Consider the following 8,544-nt stretch of genomic DNA (forward strand, 5'->3'; position numbering starts at 1 on the left):
CCCTTAAGTAAGAGACCAAAACTGGACGTAATTCTAACAACACTTCTTTGCTATTATAATCTCATTCTTCTGCAATAAATTCCAGCATTCAATTTGCCTGCATATTCACTTTCTGCAATTCATTCACAAAAAACACCCAGATCCCTTTGCATTAACACACTTTTTCATATGTCAATAATAGTTTTCCCTTTTATTTTTCCAACCAACATGGACAACCTCTCACTTATCCACATTATCTACTCCACCTGTCAGAGTCTGGCCCATTTCCCCAGCCTATCAATATCCATCTATAAACTGCTTATCTCCTCCTCACTGCCTGCTTTCCCACCTATTTTAGTATCATCTGCAAATTCCACTATGTTACATTCTGTTCCTTCTTGCAGAATGTTTAAACAGAATGTGAACAGTTAAGGATGGAGAACCATGCAGTACCCCACTAGTTACAGGTTATCATCCAGACAAGGACCCATTTATCCCAACCCTCTGCTTTCTGCCAGTTAGCCAATCCTCTATGCAAGCTAATACTCTGCCCTTAACTTCCTGGTATCTAATCATCTGGATCAGCCTTTTATGTGGCACCTTGTCAAATGCTAGATATATCACATCCATTGGATCCCCACTATCCACCTTGCTGATTACATCCTCAAAGAACTCCAGCAAATTTATCAAGCATGACTTGCCCTTCATGCAACCATGCTGACACGAGTGAATTGAGCTTTGATTTTCTAAATGTTCAGTTATCTCCTCCTTTATGATTAGCTTCAGCTACTTCCCCACTAGAAAAGTCAAATAGCTGGTCTATAGTTTCCCACTTTTTGCCTTTCTCCTTTTAGCATGTTTCCAATTCACTGGTATCTTTCCAGGATCCAGAGAACTTTGCAGTATCATAACTTGCAGAGTACTTGTGAGGTGGGTCACACTGAAATCTGAGATTTCAATGGGCTTTGTAAATAGAGAAATGGAGTACAAAATCTAAGACTTTTCATTAAACCTACAGAAAACCTACTTTGACCCCACTGTGACTCCAGTTTCCTATTTTGGACAAACAAAAGTTACAAAGAGGTGGGGTGAATGTTAGTGGTAGAGTGGTGGTTGAATAGCTGAAAATGTGTTGCTGGAAAAGCGCAGCAGGTCAGGCAGCATCCAAGGAACAGGAGAATCGACGTTTCAGGCATAAGCCCTTCTTTAGGAATATGCCCGAAACGTCCATTCTCCTGTTCCTTAGATGCTGCCTGACCTGCTGCGCTTTTCCAGCAACACATTTTCAGCTCTGATCTCCAGCATCTGCAGTCCTCACTTTCTCCTTGGTGGCTGAATAGGCTCACAGAAATAGCAGTAGCATCCAGGCATATTATGTCTCTCCCTGTGCTACAGCCCAAAGATCAACGTTGGGAAATGAATGAGGTTTTATGATGAAAGGATGAAAGGGGACAACCAACAGGGAAATTCAACAAGCCACATCTTACCAGATGTCTGGTTTGTCCACTTCGTTCATGCACTCAGAGTTTCCTTTACCATGTTTGAATGTCTGTTCACTCGGTCTGTGAGATAATCCCAGAAATTCACACTGAAAGATTCTGCCATGAATTAAAGCGCAAGGATGCTCTGACAGGTTTTACTGTCACGAGAAATTATTACAATTCTGTTCACCATTGCTATGGTTGTAACCTCAGGATAGTCTTGAATTCCAGAAACAGTTGCATAAATCCTAGTGTGTACATGAGTCTCTGATGAAAACACCAATTACTGAACACCAGCATAAGCATCCTATTAATGTACCTGGGCTCCAAAGACCATGATGATATCGCAAAACTCAGGGTCGTCACCAACGCACGAGACGAACTTTAGACATGTTATGTTTGTAAGACAAGTGTAAGGGACAGTTTAAGAAACATTTGTACACACCACCAGTTGATCATTGTGAGGCCCCATCCACGCTCTGACAACCTCCAATAATCCACCACTTTACCATTCTCCCAGAATCCTGTCTGATATTATAAACAGGATCAGGTTGAACTGGGTCAGAATTAGATGCTGCAGCCTCTCAGAACAGGGAGTAAACACAGAGTCAGAGTCACACAGACACTCAGAGTCAATGTGGACACAGGGGAAAGGTTGCAAGACAATCCAGGGATTAGAATGTTAAACAGAAATCACGAATCTGGAACAGTTACATGGGACACATCTGGTTTATCACTAACCTAGAACAGTAACTTGGCACAAATTGAAGAAAAATATTGAAGGGGTGCTCCTGAACTGGGTGCATCTGGAGTGAGGAATTCAGGATAACCTGAGGATAGGTCTGTGGAGTGAGTAAATCCAGATTGAAATGAAGAGAAACTGGAATATTTGGGAGGATGAAGTGTGAGACCATGGGGAACAGTCACTGTGTGAACAGTCTCTCTGTTAAACAGGGGAATGGACAATCCAGAGCAGGATCCCCACTGTCCTTCACTGAGCTTTTTAATCAACCCTTTATACACGGCCAGGAGGATGTTGGTGTCTGAGATAATCCAGCCTATTCAACCATGAGTGCATCACAGCTGAGCCTGGGCTGGGTTAAACATGGAGTCTCCTTCTCCTCCCTGCAGTGTTTACAAGACTTTAGACCAGGAGAAAGTGAGGACTGCAGATGCTGGGGATCAGAGCTGAAAAATGTGTTGCTGGAAAAGCGCAGCAGGTCAGGCAGCATCAAAGGAGCAGGAGAATCGACGTTTCAAGGGCTTATGCCCGAAACATCGATTCTCCTGCTCCTTGGATGCTGCCTGACCTGCTGCGCTTTTCCAGCAACACATTTTTCAAGACTTTAGACCAGGAATGATGAAGCTGTTTGGCTTTTCCCAATCGATGTGAAAATGGAAATTGTCCATTGGAACCATTTCCCATTTGCTCGGAGCTTCACTGATCTTGGGGTTTTAGAGTGGAAGCTGAGAACAAGAACAAACAGAATTGTTATCTTTAGATTGTTACCCGTGCCACATGATAGTGAGGCAAAGAACAGAGAGAGATATCAGCTGAACATGTGGCTGAAGGGATGGTGCAGGATGGAGGGTTTCAGGTATATGGCTAATTCGGGCTCATTCTGGGGAAGGTGGGACTTGTACAAACAGGACGGTCTTCATTTGAACCAGAGGGGTACTAATATCTTGGGTGGGAAATTTGCTGGTGCTATTCAGATGGGTTTAAACTCGCTCAGCAGGGGAATGGAAACCTTTGTTATAGTTCCAGTGTACAGGAGGATAAGAGTAGGGAGGACATGGACAGGATTTCATGGTCGCAGGAGTGTGCTGACAGACAGGAAGCTGGTTTGAAGTCTGTCTACTTCAATGCCAGGAGTATCTGGTATAAGGCAGGTAAGTTGGCAGCATGGATAGATGCCTGGGACTATGATGTTGTGGCTATTTCTGAGACATGGATAGAGCACGGTCAGGAATGGATATTGCAGGTTCCAGGGTTTAGATCCTTCATTAAGATCATGGAAGATGGTAAAAGAGAGAGAGAGGTGTGGCTTTGTTAGTCAAGGACAGTATAACTATGGCTGAAAGAACTTTTGATGAGGACCCGTCTACTGAGGTGGTATGGGCTGAGGTTAGAAACAGGAGAGGGGAGATCACACTGCTGGGGTTTTTTTAAAGGCCTCCACAGAGTTCCAGGGATGTGGAGGAGTGGATTGGCAAATCGATTCTGGGCAGGAGTGAAAGAACCAGGATGGTCATTATGAGGGACCTTAACTTCCCCAGCATTGACTGGAAATGCTATAACACTAATACCTCGGATGGATCAGTTTTTGTGTGCAGGAGGGTTTCCTGACACAGTATGTCACAGGGGCTAACAAGAGGGGAGGCCACACTCGATCTGGTACTTGGTAATGAACTAGGCCAGCTGTTTGATTTCGTAGTAGGTGAGCACTTTGGATAGCGTGACCATAATTCAGTTACGTTTAGTTTAGTGATGGAAAGGAATAGGTACATGCCACAGGGCAAGAGTTATAGATGGGGGAGGGCAATTATAATGCGATTAGGCAAGACGTAGGATACACAGAATGGGATAGCAAAATGCAGGGGACAAAGAACAAAGAGCAAAGAAAATTTGCAGCCCAGGAAGCTGGCCCTCCAAGCCTGAGCTGATCCAAATCTACAGTCTAAACCAGTTGCCCAATTCCTAAGCATCTGTATCCCTCTGCTCCCCACCTCCTCATGTATCTGTCCAGATGCATCTTAAATGAATCTACCATGCCTGCCTCTACTACCTCTGCTGGCAACATGTTCCAGGCACCTACCACCCTCTGTGAAAAGTACTTGCTGCATGTATCCCCCTTAAACTTTTCACCTCTCACCTTGAAAGCATGATCCCTCGTTATTGAATCCTTCCCCCTGGAAAAAAAACTTATCTCTACCTACCCTGTCTATACCCTTCATAATTTCGTAAACCTCAATCAGGTTCCCCCTCAATCTTCTTTTTTCTAATGAAAACAATCCTAACCTACTCAACCTCTCTTCATAGCTCTTCTATGTCAGGCAACATCCTCGTAAACCTTCTCTGCACCCTCTCCAAAGCATCTACATCCCTTTAGTAATGTTGCGACCAGACTGTACACAGTATTCTAAATACAGCCAAACCAATGTCTTGTACAATCTAAATGTGGAGCTGGTTTAAGGAACAGATATTGCGAGTCTTTGATAGGTACATCCCTGTCAGGCAAGGAGGAAGTGATAAGACAAGGAAACTGTGGTTTACTGAAGAATTTGTGTCTCTTGTTAACCGAAGGGGGAGGCTTATTTGACATTGAGGCGACATGGTTCAGATGAGGTGATGGAGAGTTACAGAGTAGCTCGAAAGGATTTAAAGATAGAGTTAAGAAGAGCAAGGAGGGGACATGAGCAGTCTTTAGCAGGTAGCATAAAAGAGAACCTTAAAGCTTTCTATAGATATGCGAGGAATAAAAGGATGATGAGAATAGGAATAAGCCCTGTCAAAGACTGAAGTAGCAAGTTGTGTGTGGACCCTTTGGAGAAGAGGAGGTGCTAAATGAATATTTCTCATCTGTTTTCACCCAGGAAAAGGAGAATATTGTCGAGAAGAAGATTGAGATATGGACTATTAGAATTGGGGTTAGTTATGAGGAGGTTTTATCAATTCTAGAAGGTGTGAAAGTAGGTAAGTCCCCGGGGCCGGATGGGATTTATCTGAGGATTCTCTGGGAAGCTAAGAAGGAGGGGTTGGGTCCTTTGGCTTTGATCTTTGAGTCGTCATTGTCTCCAGGTTTAGTACCAGAGGACTGGAGGATTGCAAATGTTTTGCCCTTGGTCAAGAAGGGCAGTAGAGATAACCCAGGTAAGTATAGACCAGTGAGCCTTACATCTGTTGTAGTAAATGTTTTGGAAAGGATTATAAGAGAGATGATTGATAATCATCTAACAAGCAACAATTTCATTGGAAATAGTCAACATGGATTCGGCAAGGGCAGGTCATGTCTCACAAATCTCATTGAGTTTTTGAGAAGGCAACCAAGCATGTGGATAGGGGTAGGGCAGTTGACATGGTGTGCATGGACTTCAGTAAAGCCTTTGATAAGGTTCCACATGGTAGGCTATTGGAGAAAATGCGGATGCATGGGATCGAAGGTGATTTAGCAGTTTGGATTTAAATCTGGCTTTCTGTAAGAAGGCAACGAGTGGTGGTTGATGAAAAATATTCAGCCTGGAGTCCAGTTACTAGTGGTGTGCCACAAGGATCTGTTTTGGGACCATTGTTGTTTGTCATTTTTATAAACGACTTGAATGCAGGTAAAATTGGATGTGTTAGTAAGTTTGCAAATAATACGAAAGTTGGTGGAGTGGTGGAGAGTGTGGAAGAATGTTACAGGTTGCAGGGAGACTTGGATAAACTGCAGAATTGGGCTGAGAGTTGGCAAGTGGAGTTCAATGCAGATAAATGTGAGGTGATTCACTTTGGGAAGAATAACAGGAAGGCAGAATACTGAGTCAATGGTAAGCTTCTTGGTCGTGTGGATGTGCAGAAGGGCCTTGGTGTCCATGTACATAGATCCCTGAAAGTTGCCACCCAGATTGATAGTGCTGTTAAGAAGGCATACAGTATATTCGGTTTTATTGGTTGAGGAACTGAATTCCGGAGCCACAATATCATGCTGCAACTATACAAAATGCTAATGCGGCCTCACTTGGAGTATTAAGTGCAGTTCTGGTCGCCCCATTACAGGAAGGATCTGGAAACACTGGAAAAGGTGCAGAAGAGATTTACCAGGATGTTGCCTAGTCTGGAGGGAAGTTCTTATGAGGAACGGCTGAGGGACTTGGGTCTATCTCATTGGAGAAGAAGCTAAGAGGGGATTTGATAGAGACATACAAGATGATCAGATGATTAGATAGGCTGGACAGTGAGAGTCTTTTCCCTCGGATGATGACATCTGCTTCTACAAGGGGGCATAGCTGTAGATTGACAGGTGATAGATTTAAGACAGATGTCAGAGGCAGGTTCTTTAATCAGAGAGTGGTGAGGGCGTGGAATGTCCTGCCTGCCAACGTAGTTAACTCAGCCACATTAGGGGCATTTAAACAATCCTTTGATAAGCATACGGATGATGAGGGATAGCGTAGGATGATGGGCTTAGATTAGTTCACAGGTCGGCGTAACATCGAGGGCCCAAGGGCCTGTTCTGCATTGTATTGTTCTATGCTCCATGTTTCTGCATCCTGCTGTCAGGTGACCTGGACACAAATCCCATTAGAATCTCCCAGACTGTGCTGCCTTCAATGTGTAAAAGATCAGGCTGACTGTATAACAGGCGGCTGATCAAACATCCCCCATTTCAAACTCTCACCAAGAGATTCACATTCACCCCAGACATAGAGAGACAGAGAGAGAGAGAGAGAGAGAATGGAGACCTTGGAAAAACACAGGGAGATGTGAAAAGGATCAGCAACATTCTGAGAATCCACTCTCCCTATTCCAATCAGGGACTGGGAGTAAAATATTCGGGGTGAGGGGAGGGGATCAACTGGTGTACAGAGTCTGGAAGAACAAAACATCTTCTCCCCCGCCACTCCATGTCAATGCTGAGCTGCAGGGCATTTCCAGAACTTCAAGCTGAAGAAGCAGAGAGTCAATGATTGGTCCCAGTGTCTCAGTAAAATACCCAATAAAGAGATGAACAGATTTCTGTCACCAGTTACCAGGAGGATCAGATACTGAACAGGATGAAACATAGTCAAGGTGAACTGACCTTTCTCCCACTGACAGGACACAGGGTGTGGGCTCTCTGTATTTCGGGAGCCCCTCTTCCATGGGGAAGCCTCTTAGGTCGGGGTTGACTGGAGCCTCTCACCTCCCTCGGAGGAGGTAAGTGGATGGGTGGGTGGCCTCTCCCAGTAACCTCTACCCAGGGAGGGTGTTCAGGAGGCTCCGGGGACCCACACAACCCTGGGGAGAATCCCGGAGCCCACATTAATTCCCAGTGAGCTCAGGGAGAAGGGTCACGAAGTGGTTCACACAGGGCCTGGGGATCCCAGTCTCGGGAATGGGGGAGAGGATATTCAATGAAAACCAGCAAATAGCCCCCTGCTTTTGTCAATGGTCCCCTGACCTCTGCCGGTGAACTCTCACCCCTCAACCCCCAACCTGTCCTGGTCTCAGTGTAGTAGCAGCCGTAATTGTGATGGTCAGCCTTGTCTCCTGCTCTTGGAGCCTCACAGTGCGAGGGTGGATGATGACTCCCTGCAGTGCCATATGAAGTCTCCACTTTCTCCATGCCAATTGTGCATAACAAGGAGCCCTCCTTGTGTAAACACTGAATCTATTGTTCGGTGTGGCCAGGGTGCTGGTCTGGGTAGCCTTGAATCGCCCTTTCACATTTCTGGGTATTTTCATTTGTGTCATTTATAAAATCCATACATTAACGTTTTAAGTATTCGCCATTTCCTGACAAACTCTCTCATTTTTGTTTTCAATCCACCACAGCTAACCTCTTCCTTAATTGCTCTTATTTAGATTTGAGGTGCTATTTAGAGGGTTCCCGTTCAGATGCTTTTCTCAATATTGGAGCGTGGTGTCAACATTGGGAGAGATGAGTTACAGAAGAGTCAAGTAACAGCCTAACAGAGGCATGCTCACGGAATCATAAAGTTTAGTGAACTTAAAACCTACACATCTTTGAGAAAGAGTTTGATCACCTGACCTAATAAGTCCCTTGATGGCACAGTGTATTATTATTTTGTTTCAGGGAGAAAGAAACCCAGAGGTATTGTGAACATTGTGAAATGCATTATACCATTATATTCTGTTGTTGTTTCCTAGCCTGAGGATCAATCTGGCTTTGATCTTCCTGGTATCTGGTGACAAAAAAAAATGTTTTTCTCTTTCATTGGTTCTTTTTCTAAAACTAAGCAATCATTCACCCTCTGGATCTGCAGTCAGGAGATGATCAAAGATGAGTCAAAGTCATGATAAACTTTGTTAAAAATCACACCTGGATATAGTCCAACAAGGGCACTGCTCCTTCATCAGGTAACTAGTGGGGCAGGATCA

The 8,544-nt window shown here is 44.4% G+C and overlaps 1 pseudogene; it reads right to left on the bottom strand.

Annotated features, from left to right (window-relative positions):
* LOC140455543 (class I histocompatibility antigen, F10 alpha chain-like) overlaps positions 1 to 7,049 on the bottom strand; it is an 83,726-nt pseudogene extending 76,677 nt beyond the window's left edge.
* Positions 7,050 to 8,544: the final 1,495 nt, after the last annotated feature.

Source organism: Chiloscyllium punctatum, chromosome 30, assembly GCF_047496795.1.
Source record: "Chiloscyllium punctatum isolate Juve2018m chromosome 30, sChiPun1.3, whole genome shotgun sequence".
Taxonomy (NCBI): domain Eukaryota; kingdom Metazoa; phylum Chordata; class Chondrichthyes; order Orectolobiformes; family Hemiscylliidae; genus Chiloscyllium; species Chiloscyllium punctatum.